Source organism: Xyrauchen texanus, chromosome 18 (genome assembly GCF_025860055.1).
Source record: "Xyrauchen texanus isolate HMW12.3.18 chromosome 18, RBS_HiC_50CHRs, whole genome shotgun sequence".
In the NCBI taxonomy this organism is placed as follows: Eukaryota; Metazoa; Chordata; class Actinopteri; order Cypriniformes; family Catostomidae; genus Xyrauchen; species Xyrauchen texanus.
Genome location: NC_068293.1, coordinates 41,220,591 through 41,237,965, shown reverse-complemented (window position 1 = coordinate 41,237,965; position 17,375 = coordinate 41,220,591). Strand labels below are relative to the sequence as shown.

The following is a 17,375-nucleotide window of genomic DNA, read 5'->3' as shown; positions in this document are numbered from 1 at the left end:
TGAGGCAGCGAAGGCAGACGAGGAGATGCGGTTCCAAATGCAGTTCAACTTTTATTGATAGCAAAAAAAACAAGGCAGGTACACGGAAAATACGGGAACAAAGGAAAAACCCTCAATGGGGAAATAAACACAAGACTGAGGAAAACCACGGGCAGGGGAAACATTCCAGGCTAACAACAACATTCACAAACATTCAACAATAGAGAAGGACTGAACCAAAAACCGGGGTATAAATACATGAACAAGGGACAAAGGGGCCAATGAACAAACAGAACTCAAAACAAGATAACAAGATGATAACAGAAGCAAATGACAAATTAACAAGGGCAGGTGAAAACAATGAACAGTGAACACGAGGGAAAACAAGACTATGGAGTTACAAGGGTGCCAAAAGTGAAAACTAAGGAACTACAAGGTGACAAAAATGACAAACAAAGGGCAACGGAAAAACAAGACAAGGTAACCGTTACAGAGCCCCCCCTCAAGGATCGGATTCCAGACGATCAACAGAACAAAACAAAAAACAGGAAGAACAAATGACCATTGACTGGGGGCACAGAGGGCAGACAGGTAGTCCAGGGGGCACAGAGGGCAGACAGGTAGTCCAGGGGGCAACGAGGGGCAGACAGGCAGTCCAGGGGGCAACGAGGGGCAGACAGGCAGTCCGGGGGGCAACGAGGGGCAGACAGGCAGTCCACGGGGGCACAAAGGGCACTGGGTCAGGGGGCCTGGGAGGTGGCCACAGGACAGGGACCGGTTCAGGAGGCCTGGGAGCTGGCCACAGGGCAAGGACAGGTTCAGGTGGTCTGGGAGCTGGCCACAGGGCAAGGACAGGTTCAGGAGGTCTGGGAGCTGGCCATAGGGCAAGGACAGGTTCAGGTGGTCTGGGAGCTGGCCACAGGGCAAGGACAGGTTCAGGTGGTCTGGGAGCTGGCCACAGGGCAAGGACAGGTTCAGGTGGTCTGGGAGCTGGCCATAGGGCAAGGACAGGTTCAGGTGGTCGGGGGGCTGGCCACTGGACAGGGACCGGGTCAGGGGGCCTGGGAAGAGGCCACAGGACAGGGACCGGATCAGGAGGCCTCGGAGGAGGCCACAGGACAGGGACTGGGTCAGGGGGCCCGGGAGGAGGCCACAGGACAGGGGCCGGGTCAGGGGGCCTGGGAGGAGGCCACAGGACGGGAACTGGGTCAGTGGCCCTGGGAGGAGGCCTCAGGACAGGGGCCGGGTCAGGAGGCCTGGGAGGAGGCCACAGGACAGGGACTGGGTCAGGGGGCCCGGGGGGAGGCCACAGAACAGGGGCCGGGTCAGGGACCCTGGGAGGAGGCCACAGGATAGGGGCCGGGTCAGGAGGCCTGGAAGGCACTGAGGACGGAGCTAAGGAAGGCTCAGGAGACGGAGCTGAGGAAGGCGGCACCGTAGCAGGCTTTGGGGGCGGAGACCTGGAAGGCTCTGGAGTCTCTGGGGCCTGAAATTCACTATTCACAATCAGCCATGATTCATTTAATCCAAGAGTGAAAGTGTCCAATAACAAGACAATTACTAAGATATATTACTGATATGGCAGCCCCCATGAGGGCACCCCTGCCCCATGTAGAATAAAACAGCTTTTATAAGGTTACTGATATGACTAGAATCCTCATCTCATATGAGTGCTCATGATTTTGTACATATGTTCAAAATTACATTTATTTCCTTAGAATTAAAACTACATTCCAGTGATAACTGTTAATGAATCTCTGATGTTTTCACTCCAGATTCGAGTACCAAAATCCGAGATGTGTGCTATGTGCCACAGAAGTTCCATAAAACCTGGAGTGGTGGTGGCGTAGTGGGTTAAAGCACTGAACTGGTAAGCAGAAGGTTGTAGGTTTGAACCCCCCAGCCACCACCATTGTGTCCTTGAGAAAGGCACTTAACTCCAGGTTGCTCCGGGGGGATTGTCCCTGTAAATAGGGCTCTGTAATTCGCTTTGAATAAAAGCGTCTGCCAATTGCATGAATGTTATGGGATACCTCAATCCTGTTCCATGTTTTTCCCATAATATATTGTTTTAGTAACTGTTGCTATGGCATGCATCATTAACACTATTGCCCATACTTAAGGTCAGGGACTAAAAACTAAATGTTTTTCATTTTCAGGCAGAAACCGTATTTTTTCGTTCCGGTTCAGATGTTCACAGCCTCCTTTCCAAATGGTTACCGACAAAATGGCCATCTAAATAATAATGCATAGCCTAAAACTCTTTCCTGCATGCATGCACAAACTGCATGAACATGTTTGGACTTGAAAAAACATTGATTTTTAAACTTGTGCATTCCTTCGGAATCAAAGCACATGCTTATGTTTTACTAAAAGGAGTGAAGCTTCCTTTTTTCGTGGAGTAGGAGATGGTGTAGTTCCAAAAATGTACTTTGATAAACCCTTTCGCCTTTGGATTCATGAAAAAATTATCGGAACAAAATTAATTGATTATCAACCGGTTACCAGTATTTAAAAATAAAGTTTTCACTCCGGAACAAATGAAAGGTATTTTTGTTGTTTTTGTTCCTTGAACAGTTTTTAGTCCCTGCATAGGGTGAGAAACCGTAAGTCTAAGGGCTCTATTTTAGTGGCCACGCAGAGCTATGTGCAACCACGTAGTGATATGTTTTCACGAGAGTGCTAATTCTAAGCGCAATTTTCGTGCCAGAGCAAAGCGCAAGTGGGTGTGGGTGATAATGTTTGCGCTATAATCAGTTCCTGTATTCGCAGTTTGGAGAATCCACCACCAGGTGGTAATAAAGCCTGGTCATCAACTGATGTCCCTGACAATCACTGTTTTAGTCCTTTTATGAAATGAAAATGTAGATTTTTGTTAAACTATCTATAGGTCAAGTTTTATTTTTCAATTAAGATTATTGTCCTTATGTTTATATTTATAATGTATATATGAGCTCATTTATAATAGTAATTGTCCACCTGTTGTCGTAGAGTGATTTTGAAGTCACTGGCCTTAACAAGAAGTTGAAGAGGGTAAAATATTTGGATATGGTCGTTACATACGATTTTTTGACAACTTCTTTATTTGAATTAGATTTTTGTTTCGTCTGAGTTGTAATTGTTTTTTACGTTTTTGTGTTTCAATGAATGAAATTATTACATTTGTGAAGCAAAATCATAATTTACTGCATACAGTCCATTTACACTACCAACTTCTTATGAATGTGCTGTCTTTATATTGCTGGTGCTTGACAGGGAATGGACTATATGATAGGATGCAGACGGTTCAATAACCAGAGAAGAACCTTAGAATTAAATTGCACTTAACCCAGCGCATTAGCCCAATTTCGCCAAACCCATTTGCCCCTAGACTTAGCGCATGCTTGCACAAAAATACCAAAACTTCATGGCCATGCCCATTGACTTTGTGAATGACTTTGCAATTGTGCTCTTAAAAGAGGGCCCCCAAAATTTGATGTGAAATGTATCCAAAACCGTTTGTGCCTAACATTTACCGTGAACGATATCTCAAATCTTGCTGCTTGCTGAAGATGTGTTTTGTTCTAATGACTGAAGATTATAAACGTTTATCATTTTTGATCACTATATACTGTAATTCCCACACTTATTTATAGTTTTTCTGACTTAATATTATTATTATAAAATGTGTGAAATAGTGATAATCTAGAATAAGTAAATGTGTCCAAACTTTTGACTGGAAATGTACATAAAGTATCATTATTTTAAGCTATATAATAAAGTTTCCATCATAACCATCCTGCAGTGCGGTACTCATTTAAAAAGTTGTGCAAATGCCAGCAGCTCAGTATATTGTTTGTGACTGATGCCTCACAGCCTTGGAAACTTTGTCTCTCTCCATGGACATTTATAATGCCAACCACATTATAAACAACTCTTCTAGTCTAAAGGGAATTTCGAGGATGGGTTTGGACAAGGTTTGCAAAAAGATATACTGGAAATCAGGGAGGCAAGGAGCACAGCTTTTGAAGAGTCAGATTGGAGATACTCACTTTCTCAAAGCAGCATCTACTCACTCACAGATATGTTTGAAAAAGAAGCAAATCAACCGAATGAAAAACCTGATCAAAACCCTAACAAGATTTCCATGGTGTGGCCCCCACAAACAACCTCTCCGAAAAAGACTTTCTCTTTAGATCAAGATGTGAAATTAGCTAAACCAGTTTGGCCTCCCAAAAGCGAAGGTTCTCAGAAAAAGTCTCCAAAATACCAGTGACAGAAAGCATCCCAGAGGACCACATTTTAGGAGGACGACAACAAGGCCTTGTGGGTGACAGAGAGAGAGAGAAGGGAGGGAGAGAGAGAGAGAGTGAAGGAGACATCTAATTTATCTGCAGCACACAAAGCTTGTCATAACAGCATGAAAAATTGTGCAAACTTCCAAAACACGAAAGCACATCACAATGACAAAGAGCTTTGAATGCAGGGTGAAAATCTCATTTTTGGACGTAAGGAGAAAAGTGCAGAGACAGACAATGGAGGTGAAAAAGTTACAGGAAGTTGATAAGGATTAAGTGATAACTATGTTATATATATATATTTCTATAATAATATATACAAATCAGAAAGGAGTTTAAAAGGCGTGTGTGTTATGGCAAAAGAAGGAACTTAAAACAGGTATTTCCTGAAAGTATGAGATAAAAAAATGACAAAACTATGTTACATGTGATTAAAGGTAGATCAAAATATATGTAAATATCATTTCAATGCATATTTGTTCCACTGACAGTTACCAGCATAATTGTCTTTTCAGAATGAAAATGCCATAGAGCTTTTAGGATACTTATTGTTTTAGTTTTTACAATTTAGTGCAATAGTGCAGATTCAGCAGAACAAAGTTTTTTAGTTCGAAACCCCTTTGAATGAGCAGAACCGTATTCCTTTGAACATCCAAGTGCGAGATAACACCCTGATCACATGAGGCACTACTGGTCATTTCATCTGCACTTCAGCAGATATTGTGCTTTTACTGAAATCCCTCAGTATCACTCACTGTGAGAATTTAAAGGTGTAGTGGTTTAGCAAACCTGTAAGGCAGTTGTTAATCAATAGCTCTTGCTGTACAGTCGCCTTAGGGAGCAGCACTAGACTGATAGAAGTGGGAGCGCTCAGCATTATTTCACAGCAGCAAATTCAGGACCTGAAAAAGCTCTCATCAGACCCCAGTTGCCATGTAAATGCCATTAGAGGGATTAGGCTTGAAAATCACAAGGTGTGAAACTCATCTTAATCTTATATTTCTGTTTTTGAATGAACAAAAAAATTATAATAATAACGGCATAAATGTCAGTTTTCAAATGTCATGTTTTCCTAACAACTGTATTTTTAGTCAATGTTTCTTGCACCAAAGTATAGAAGAAGAATAAACATGAAGTGTGTACATTTTACTCCACTAGTGGTTCAAAGCAGAGTCACCAAGAATATACAGTAGTTCAGAATAGTATACTACCATCCTACACTTAAAATAATCCATCCTACACGGCCAAAATAATAATAGTACAGTAGTAGCCTATGCTGTTATGATCTTATGAGCATATGTTTTAAAAAAGCATACTATATGCATACTTTATACTGCAGATATAGGAATATTAAAGTAGTATGCTATTCCAAACACAGTTCTACACGCTTCATGAAGCCACTTCCTTTGCTATTTAAAGGTAGTCTATTTCATTTCACACACACTTGGTGTGTGGTTGGATAAATATGATGTGTCTTTGTCTATTTTGCTTTCATAGGATCTTTACGAGCACATGAATCATTGAGCAAAGCCCATCTTCCATAGAGAAACAAGAGAAGAATGGAGCACACCTCCCCGGCACAGTCATCTCTTATTGAGTTTTAGTGGAAAAACAAACAAACAAAACTGCAGCTTTTGAAGAGGAAAAAGAAGTAAATAAGGCAGTGCATGGTTGCTTTCTTACCATGGCAGTTGTGCACATTAATTTCCATTTAGCAAGCATTTATTATCCTTTGACTCCATTAAGAGTATTTTAGCACAACAATTGAACACTTTAAAGTAGCAGTTTTTAAAAAGTGCAGATTATCATACAAACTCAATTACACTGACAATATGTGTGTGTTTATGTGTTTATTGTTACAATAAGGCACTTTACAATGAAAGTGAATGGGGAGTCTATAAACAGTAAAATACATGCCATTTTAAAACTATAGCTACAAGACATGAACATTTTACACGTTAACGTGATTTTAGTGAGATAAAATGGCTTTCTAACTATATCTGTGTAAAGTTATACCCACTATAACATCTTTGTTGCCATGACAACGAAATCCTGTAATCCCGTTATTGGATATAACTTACATAAAGTAGGAAGATATTTTATCACACTAAAATCATAATGTTAATAAGTATAATATTATCACTATACTTTTGAAATAATGTGCATTTTATATACTTTTACTCATTAATTTCCATTGAAGTCCCTTACTGTAATCTCTTTCTTTTAAAGAAACGAGGGTCTAAAATAGATAGATATAGAAAAAATAGGAGGAAAAAAAAAAACATTTGGGAGCGAAACTCCCTCGAATTTTTTCACAACGTCAGTCAACCTTGCTATGCAAAGCAGACCTGTTGTTCTCGTCGCCGATTGGCTGTGAGTCGACCGAAGAGCGATCTGATTGGACGGCGCGCTTGTCGTCTAACAGCCTTCACCATCCGTATCGTGGCGCAGAGAACTCGGAGCTCATTCGATCGCGCGCACTCACGGCACACGGAGCGACAGCGGCGAAAGTCCGGATGATAGAGGCGACAAAACCGGTGGGTGAAATATGTCTCTCTTACTTTTCAGTTAAGGACTGTTAGGTGCTAAAACCGAACAATCTGAGGGAAATTCAGCCCTCGTGAGCTTTGTGGTGTTGTCATTAATCCCAGAGTTTACTGCGGTTTGTTAGAGGACGGAGTTTGTACGCTAAACTATGTGTCGGGTCAAAGCCGACGTGTGTTGAACGTGAGAGAAATGTCTGAGGCTCCATTTATTCCAGTTTTCTGTATTCTGTGCTCTAGTTGCGCTGTCCGAGGTACTGAAACCGCGAAAAGCTTTGTAACTACACATCCTTGCGCACTTGCGTGTGTGTTTGTTTGCGTCTATTTGTTGCATTTATTCTCTACTTGAGTGCGCGCGCGTAAGTTGTGTATGTTGCTTACACTGTACTTAAGTGTTTATGTGTTAACTGACATTTTTAATTGTTGCTCCTTCAGTTATTGTTCGCCGTATGATAAATTTGTCTTGCATATTTATTCAGAATATTTTTTGAAATATTTAGGCTGTTCCTATTACACACTGAATGTAATTGTATGTCATAAGAACTCGTGTTTTAATGTGTTTAAATTGGATTTTTGAACTATTGAGGCTATTGCATGCAATGTTCTACGACTAGTAATGTTATTTGCAGCTAATCGCTCTTCAAAATGATTACTCATTAATTGAACAATATATCAAAAATACAGAGCCATATTAGTTCAGTCCACTATATAACAAATCTTTTTACCTGATTTGACTCAGTTAAATACCAAATGCAGTCTTATACCGTAGCCTATTAAATACGATTTTTGACTAAAAAGCATTTGATATGTTCTGACAATATAGGTTTCCAAAAGTCACCAATATCTGACAATATAGGTGACTTTTATAGGTTAACTGGCAAATGTTTTAAGAGAGTAAATATGTAAGAAACATCACTTTGGAATGACTTTGTAGATTACTGCTTTGCCAACCTAAAACAAGGGTCTTAAAGAATGTTGATTCATTGACTTTGAGAAAATCCCAAAAGACGATTACATATCTCGTTCTTAAAGTTATTTGATATCCGAGTAGTGTGCTGCCTTTTATCCACTACTGACGACAAGTTCTTTCCATATTTTTTTTTATATTTAGATCTCCTATCCATTACCGTTCCTGCTCGACCCGCTCTGAGCGGGATTAGAACCGGTATCTCTAACAAGGAGGCTAAAAGCTACAGCCTCTAGCGGCAGTCGCTAGTGCGCCCCTTGAGGCCAGGGGTGTGAGGTTTACACTCTGCACAGCTACCTACCACCTAGCTAACTTACATATCCATACTGCATACTTTATATCCATACTCCACGCGTGTGAATGCAACAAATGTACAAAAGCCTTCATTTTTAACAGTGTTTTGACCCTCAGTTCTAGGCTGTGATGCATACATTTTTGTCCAGCATTAGGGATGTCCCGATCATCTTTTTTGGATCCCGATCGTGAGCTGTCTTCACGTTGTGCTGAGGTTCGGTCACTTCGGTCTGAGATTTCAGGTTTGTGTGTGGCCGAACTCTCGCAGAGGTGTCCTGTCTTGTTTTTGTTGCCTGTTGCGTGCATCACGTGGCGTTTGCCTCACGATGCATGCTCAGGTTTAGTTTAGTGTGAGAATGCATGGTATTGCTTTGTTTGCCGTTGCTATGCATTCTCTCATCTTGTTTGTCGGTTGGCATGGGCGTATATTATCTTATTGTCTTGGAGATGTTCGGTCATGCCATTCGGGTGTTTGGTTGTCTTGTGAGAGCATGTGGCTTTGTTTTATTTCTGAATTGCCACTTGTCTCTCTGTCTTACCTCACACCACCTCCTTGTTGGCCCATTATTCGTTTATTAGTCACACCTGCCCTGTCTTGTTAACCTGTTGATTTCCATCCCTATTTTAGTTTCCTTGTGTGTTCTATCCAGGGCCAGTTTGTTTTGTGTTACTCAGTCGGTCTTGTGTCTCTGGTCGGTCTAGTTAGTTGGTCTTGCCTGTTTGTTGGTCCTGTTCTTCGTCCCATCCCTATCCAGTCCGTTTGGTCCTAGTTCCCCCGTCTCCCTCTGCCCCAGCTTTGGAGTATTCATTTTTCCCTACAGGGTTTTTTTTAATTGTTTTTCCCCTTGTGGGAGTTTGAGTTTTTTTCCTTTTTTGTATTTAATAAATTCAATTTTTTTTTTTTTACTCTGCTTTTGGGTCCTGCCTCTGCATTCATGACAGTTATTTGCATAATTTGAATTAACAGTTGCAGAACTTGGTAGTGATGTTTTTGCATTATCATTTTACATACACCCTCTTTTCAAAATCTTACAGTGCCTGTACATTGGTCAAAATGGGTCATTCTATGAAATGAGTAGCTTCGGCCAGTGTAAAAAGCACATTTGGAGCACACTTTGATTAGATATCAGGTATATAATGCGTTTAGAAGAGTTAGCAAATGGCATTGTGCCATCTGAAGCTCCATCAACACATTTAACCCTTGTGTGACCTTCTGGACATTTTTGTCTTATTCATTAAAACATTTTCGATCATTTGGCAGTGCTAATGCCAACAGCATAAATTTTGCCAAATGTGTGTATTTTGGGGGGAATTTTTAAAGGTTTAAAATTCAGACAATTAACTAATATTTGGTAGCTATGATCAGGACTGATGTTGGTTAAAAAAATCAGTGAAAGTGGAAAATAATATTAATATATAATATTATTATGGCCGTTTTTTGATGCTGACATTTTTGTCCCTAAGGACCTCTGAGTAACTTTTGTAAATTGACGCACAAGTGTTAAATACATCATGGAAAATATAATTATGCCTTAAAAGAAGTAATATGGCTGCCAACAGGAACTTATTTTATATATACATTTCTAGAATAACACAAAGTAGCCTAAAATTCCAGCTTAAATACAAGTTAAGCTCAATTGACATCATTTATGACATATTGCTGATTATCTCAGAAATGTTTTTCGACTTGACCCTTCTTTTCTTAAAAAAAAAGCACAAATCTGGGTTATAGTGAGGCACTTACAAAAGGAAGCAAATAGGGCCAATGCATAAATGGTAAAATTCATAGTGTTTCAAAGTATAGCCACAAGTTGTGAATAATATGCATTAACTGGATTTGTGATAAAACCTTTTCTGTGTAAAGTTATCTAATTTGACCATTTCGTTGCCATGAAGACATAACGCTGTATACCCTAAAAAAGGGTGGCCAGAACTCCTGTTTTTCCCGGGACAGTCCTGTATTAAAGCACTATTTCTAGTGTCCCGACTTATTCTGAAAAAACTTGTAAAATCACTCTTTGTTATTTGAAGTAAATGATTGGATTAAACTAGCCAATCACAATCCCCAATCAATAGACATCCAGTTAGTGAACCGACTGAAGAGTCAGTTTGAAAGAGCACACAGATTAAATTGCGGCTGGAAAAATGTCAAGGAAGCATGATGCATATACAGTTAATGAGGATCTTCAAAAAGAGTTAACATTTCTAAAAAAGTAGTCAAAGACGGAGCCAAGTAAAGTGAGGTGTGAGATGTGTGGAGCTCACTTTTCCATCGCTCATGGAGGCCACACCTACATCGCATAGCATGTTCATACAAAAAAAGCACGTGCCACACCAAGTGTTAGCGATTTTTTTTTTTTTGGTAAAGCAAAGTTCCAAATCTGACAAGATGCATGCAAGTGAAGGACTTTTTGCTTATCATTCTGTTGTGCATGGCCATAGTTTTTGGTCGGCTGACTGCACTATGAAAATGACTGCACTGTGAAAAATGCCCAAAGTTTCTAAGAGACATTTTCAGCAATCCTTGCACTAAACTTTGGATTGGCTTCACACTCAAGCAAACAGCCACTTTTAACCGTGCACTAGAGATAGTAGAGCAAGACCACTTATCAGCCACAGAAGTGGCTTTGCACATTCATGACCTGAGAAAAGTCTTGCAGGTCAGGCTGAAGGAATCATTCATACCATTATTCAGCATTGGTGGAGCCACTCATTGGAGAACACAGCAAAACTTCAGTGGGCCCTACTGAGGGACATCCCAGAGTGGAAAGACATTCAGAGCAGCCTCAAACACTTCTACTCCAGAATCCCAACTCTCAGTTTGATTGACGAAACCATACTAATTGATGAGTGGGCTGACGTGAAAACTATAGGCACTCGTCGCATCACTGAGTGGAACCTGAACAAGACGGCCATGTCTGAGAGATGGCAGACGTTTTCCGTCAGCTGGAGAGTAAGACCATCAACTTCGGAGTCTTAGCCAAGGTCATGGAGTTTGTTTTATGCCTGCCCAGGACATCTGCATTTTAGGAGCGTGTGTTCTCATTAATGAGTGCAGCATGGACACTGGATAAATCTCAAATCATGAAGGCAATGCTTTTCGTACGTCTTTATTTTGGACTGGACTGCTCTGCATTCTTTGATAAACTCTTGAAAGACAAGCGCACACTGAGAAAAATTGCTGCCAGCGAAAAGTATAAGGTGACAACATTTACAGATGCGGATGCACCCTCTGCTTTGCATTGATATGCACCTAGGTAAGAATACGTCAATTTAATTTTTGCTGGAAGGGGCGTTTTCCTCAAGCAGGATTCTGGTCACCCTACTCTACAATTACCATAAAAAAACATACATTTAAACAACTTTACAACTCAAGTAAAATTGAGTTTTAACAAGAATTAATGTATGTGCTTTTATAAAATAATTAGCTTCACTTTTATGCCTTTAAACTCTCCAAAAATGTGCCCCATTCATTTTACATTTACATTTATGCATTTGGCAGACACTTTTATCCAAAGCGACTTACAGTGCACTTATTACAGGGACAATCCCCCCGGAGCAACCTGGAGTTAAGTGCCTTGCTCAAGGACACAATTGTGGTGGCTGTGGGGATTGAACCAGCGACTTTGTGATTACCAGATTACCAGTTATGTGCTCTAGACCACTACATCACCACCACTCTCATTCACTTCCATTGCAAGTACTGTAACCTCAATTCTTGCATTTTTTTTAAGTAAAAGAAGGAACAAGTTGAAATAAAACTTAGTGAATATCAACATTATTCCAAATGCTGTTGATTAAATTTTTGTAAGAGGAACCCGAAAGGCAGAATGACCTATACGCCACTATGCATACTCTGATGGAGCCGCAAGTTGATTTTAGGAACATCACCTGTTTTGGTCGATACTCATATCTACAGCTCTATTCAGATACAGACTGACAGTAATGGTTGTACTGTCTCCTTCATATTCTCTTGTTCTCTTTACTGTGGTTCTCAAGTTGCCAACCTGCTGTTGGAGAAGTAAAATAGGTGTCTGATGAGTATCGTTTTTCCCAGGCATTTTTCTGTAGGGCAAATCAAAGGCAGGAAGTCACTTGTCTTGTTGTGAATAATGAGCACTAGCTCACGCTTTCTCTCTGGTTTATTTGGAATCCAATATGAATTGTGCTGATGCATTGAATACGCTTTTGTGACCTTGGCAGCTAAGAAGTGTTTTCTTGCCAAAGACAGTCTGAAATGTGTTTTTGAAAGTCGACTCCCAGAGGGAATTCTAAATATCAGAGGTTTTGAGTCCCCGGTGTCTTTTGCAACTTGAATATCTTGAATGTTGAGTTGCATCCCTTATGTTTTTTGTTGTCTGTGGACTCCTGTTATCTCTAGGGCATTGATTTTCTTTAAGGGGTAATAAATGCAGTTTTATGCTTCAAATGTGGCCTCAATGCTATCATTTCTGTCATTGCTAAGTGAATTCTGTCGGAAAATGAAAATCCTTTGTGGTGCAGAATCATGAACACACACATAAGACATCCATATGAGCACTTATTGAGCACATCTCCATTACCTTCATGCATTTAGCAGACTCTTATCTAAAGTGTATTTAAAGTATAGGTTCAGTGTGTGCATTCCCTGGGAATCAAACCCATTACTTTGGTGTTGCTTAGTGCCATGTTGTTGAGCTACTGGGACACTTCACTTGACAGCTACTTGAACAAATGGGGAAACTTACTTATCGTGCCAACTGAAAGTGTCTTTTATTTGCACATTTTCTGCTTAGATTTAGTGCCGATTCACTAATGGAATTAAATGCAAATCAGGTAATGGCACAAATAATTACCCACAAAATTAGTGCTGAATACAGTTTACATGCCACAATTCCTCTTCTTGCTGGCCATGAGTTCTACTGTAGGTTGTAGTGGATGCTGTAGACCACGAGGGGCGTGTCTAGGGGGAGGCTGGGGGAGGCAGTGCCTCCCCTTAGGATAAGCTCTGCCTTCCCTGAGAATCTGAGAAATAATCTGTCCATCTGATCATAGGCGGCGGCAGCCGATTTTGCCGGGGCTTCAGCCCCGAATGTTGACATCAACTAACGTTACTTAGTGGCGAGTTAACGGCAATTAGCAGGAAAGACAGCAAAAATTAAGCAAATGAGGCTTTGGGGATTTTTCCGAAAGAAGTCAGTGGGTAAGAATTCACATTTGTTTTTGTCCTTAAAGTCTGAAGATCATCATCTAGCTGGCTTTCACCCACAGTAGGCTAAACCTCAAGAGTTGTAGCCTGTAACCTCCTTGTTTACATTGACGCAGCTTGGTAGCTCAGAGTTAACGCATTCGCCTCTCACGCCAGTTCGAGCCCCGTTCAGAGTGTACTTTTCTTGTTTATCAGGTGTTGTTTTCGCTAAGGATAACCAATAAGCATTAATATAAAATGTATGTGTGACTTGTTTTGTGATATTAGTTTGTAGGAAATATACACTTTGATTTGATTAAATGGTTTTGTAGAGTGTAGCAAAGATGAGCAACAGACTGAGCAGCAGCAGCTGTGCCAGAATCAGGCATGGAAACTGGTAACAATTAATAAGTCACTTTACTTTAGAGAAATTTAAAAGTGAAACATTGTTTATCTCAAAGATCCTAATGAAAGGATTTTGACAGATGAATTATTCTCATAGAGATGATGAGAATTATATACAGTTTGATGCCATAGTGTGTCAATGAACTTAGACTAAATTCATTCATGTATTGCTTTAACTTAGGATCTTATGCATCATTTTGACTATTTATGTCAAAAAATATAAATTATTTATATTCAATATTTTTTTTACCTCACTTTACTCACTATAATATAACTCTTTTGTGATGACTTTATGTTAATGTACATGAAAATTCAAGAATCATGATAAATCTTAGGGCAATCCCATTGATCTGCTCTTCCCAATACATTTTCTTCAGTGGTATTGGTCTACAATTTGACATATGTAGCACTTGATGAATTAGTTGTTTGAAGCTGATTTGCAATAAGTTATGTGCTGTATCTGTTCTTTTGCATCACAGATGATTCAGGGAGGAGAGAGGATGTTGAGGATAGTACTAGAGTGGAAGATTTAGGAACTGTAGAAACAGGCTCAGCCAGAGCAAAACTCAAAGAATACCCTCACACCAGCTTTGGACTACAGGGAAGTGGTTGCTAGTGTGACAATAAAATTGTCTGGGCTAATCCCCGGATGTCCCTCAATGCTGGAAACGCCTCTGCATCTGATGATAAATTACAATTTAAAAGTGGATTGTTTTGAGTGAGGTCTGACACAACAAAAATCCAGTTTAAGCCCTATAGTCTAATAGGGGCCCTGTGCCTATCTCTGGGTTCCTGGCTTAGAAAAAGATATGCACTAAAACAGATTGTGTGTAGTATAGCTTAATTTTGCGCCGATTTTTTCAATTGTTTATGTTGCCCCCCCAAACATGATATCCTGGTAACCCCTCTGTAGACCACCACAATCTGGCATACTTTACTAGGATTGTGGAGCACAACTATCACTGCTATCCAGACACCTGAATCAGCTCTTTAAAATGCAGGAATTGATGAAGATGGGGTTTTGTTGTCGTTATTTGCACTTTTTGTCTAATGTCTAATACTTGTGAGTGTGTTGCTTGGAATTATTCAATAATGACTTTTCAAAAAATTATTTGTGATACTACACATATATGAAAAACATAATAAAAATGTGTCATCTGACTGAAGTCTTGAAGTCTGTACCAAATGCAGACTTTTATAATTTATGCACCCTCGTGGACTTGCTGACTAGTGCCCCATCAGTCTGCACTCGCTTACGTCACCAAAGTCTGGACTCAGAAGAAGACTGCAAGAGCTTAGGGGCAATTCGGGACAGGGCCTATACTGTATACCAGGTTGCAACACTCTTCTCCATGATTTGTTCATCATTTGATTAAGAAGCATACTGTTGCCATGATCACTAGAAAATCTAACAAAGCCCTTTTCTAACTAAAATCTAGCTTTTTTTGGTAGTAATAGCATGACGTTAAATACGGCAAGCAAATAGCGTTGTCTTATGTAATAAGGCAAAGCTATTATAAATCTAATTTACATAGAAAGGAAGTGTGTTTTTCTAAAAATAATAATATTGACTAGAAATACACCAGTGTATTGCCCAAACATCGGTATCAGTCGTTAAAAGCAATTATCTTTACAATCGAACATTGACCAATTTTTAAAACCAGCCAGGATGATTATTTCCTGTCAAAAGGGGGCAGAAAAACATGTTTAATAATTAATCTACAGTAGGGCTGTTTGATAGGACTATGATATCGGATGTCGAAGATATCTAACAAAGATCCCGATGCCGATTGCGACACTCAATTGACAGACGATGATCTACAGATTTGGGAAATGTCAAAACATGGATCAGGGAGGTTGCCAAATATACTAAACAGTAGACAGGGTGTGAAGCTAGCACCCACCACCCACCAAATCCAACGAGGCTGAATCCAGTTTGCAAGCTCCTCGTTTAAATGTGTTCATGTTAGGGTCATTTTGCTCATCTTCCCGCAACATGTGGGTGACCTGTAAGACATCTTGCAGTGACACATGAAAAGAACTACTGTTAGTCACAAAGACATACGCTTGAAGAAACACACTTTATTTTATTTTAATAACAGACAAAAGATAAGCCGGCGGCTTAAAGCTGCCAACGCTTGTGTCAAATTCGCTGTTTGTTCAAAGGCGTGCAGCGCGAGCCTGTCTCGTGGAACGAGTGCATGTAAACAGTTTTCACACTTTTTTTTCTCTGTTTCATTCTTCTGAAAATTGTTTGTAAGAATTTTGGCATTTACAAGAATGCTACAAATGATTTCCACAACATCATACTGCAATGTTGCAAATGAGGTGTTTGAGTTTAGTTTGACCTTTTCCACTGTGCTGCTTGTGGCAGAGCAGGTTATCGGTGAAATTGAACAGCAATCTCAACACAAGTACATTGTGATCTTCGCTTACGAAGAGGCTGTAGCCGTTGAAAAATTAGTGAGTAAAAGATAACAATGTTTTTAATCATAATACACTAAATATAAAGGAAAAAAAACACTTACTCGTGCTGTGCATTCCATGATAACTGCATTCAAAAATGAGACATCTGAAGCATTGTATTCATTAGTGATCACCTCAGCAATTCAGGCGTGAAATGACTCAAACACAACTGGGAATTCGCCGTTATTCCTCCTCATTCGAAATGTAAATTCAAGCCAGCTGACCCGTAGCCAGGGAAGTTTGGGTTACGGAATGATAGTAACCCAAACAAAAATACACCTTGCCATTTCACCAATATGCAATTGATGCTTCATTCAACTCTACGCAAGGTATTTATAAGAAAGGGGCAGTGTTCAAGCAGACTAAATGTGACATTTTGATTAAAGATTACGAGGTCAAAAATGTAAAAAATAAATAAAACATATGCATCGATGAATCATCACAATAAGATCAATAACATGCATTTAGAAAATAGAAATCAAATAGATTTCATGCCGACTTTATAAGTCGAAAGTGATTAAATCATAAAATTATACAAGACACATTCACCTTGATCCTAAACTTCAGTTCTATTTTCTTTTCTTTAGGCAGCATTAACTCTATTACCAAAACGGTCTGATCGGATCAAGACATGTTTGCCCTGAATTAGCGGGAGAAACCTCTGCAGGACAAAAATGAATGTAAGCAAAATCTATTAAGCCAAAAAATTAACCCACCCTCACCAGGGTAAGATATAATCGTATATTGTGATAATTTTTAAGGTGATTATCGATAAAATATTTTTTAAATATCGCCCAGTCCTAGTCTACAGCAGAGTTGCAATTTGTAAGCTTTGCACTGCTTGAATTTCAGGAGGTGGAACTTTTAAAACTAATTTGATTACCTTAAAACTCGACACAGCAAGGAATATGATGAGTTTGATAAAGCTAAAGCAGAGGCTGATTCAGCTAAAAACAGACAAGCATCAACACTTAGAAATCAGTAAATTTCTGGGTTTGCATCCAACTATTTTTATCTGAATTTTTCATTTGCACTTAAAAAACATAAATGGAAACTCCTGATATATACACAAACTAAAATTCAACTCTTCAACAAATACAAATATAACAGAAGCAAGGCAGTCATTCAGCTGCACCATCATGACAAGGCAGGCTCCCTCAAGATAATGACTTGGTGGATGGAAATGTGCAATGAATAGCATTTTATTTAAATCCAAAATTATTTTTTATATGTGTTAAAAAAATGTGAAACAGTTGAATGGAAACCCAGCAATTGTG

General features: G+C 39.6%; 1 protein-coding gene and 1 pseudogene across 1 annotated transcript in view; both read left to right on the top strand.

The window, feature by feature from the left end:
* LOC127658842 (xin actin-binding repeat-containing protein 2-like) overlaps positions 1-1,829 on the top strand; it is a 163,241-nt pseudogene extending 161,412 nt beyond the window's left edge.
* A 4,914-nt stretch (positions 1,830-6,743) lies between these two features.
* The window catches only part of LOC127659220 (beta-1,3-galactosyltransferase 1), a 173,109-nt gene continuing 162,477 nt past the window's right edge, over positions 6,744-17,375 (top strand). The window contains exon 1 of the mRNA XM_052148939.1: positions 6,744-6,793. The gene's annotated coding sequence lies outside the window, so the exon portion shown is untranslated. The remainder of the gene's footprint in view (positions 6,794-17,375) is intronic.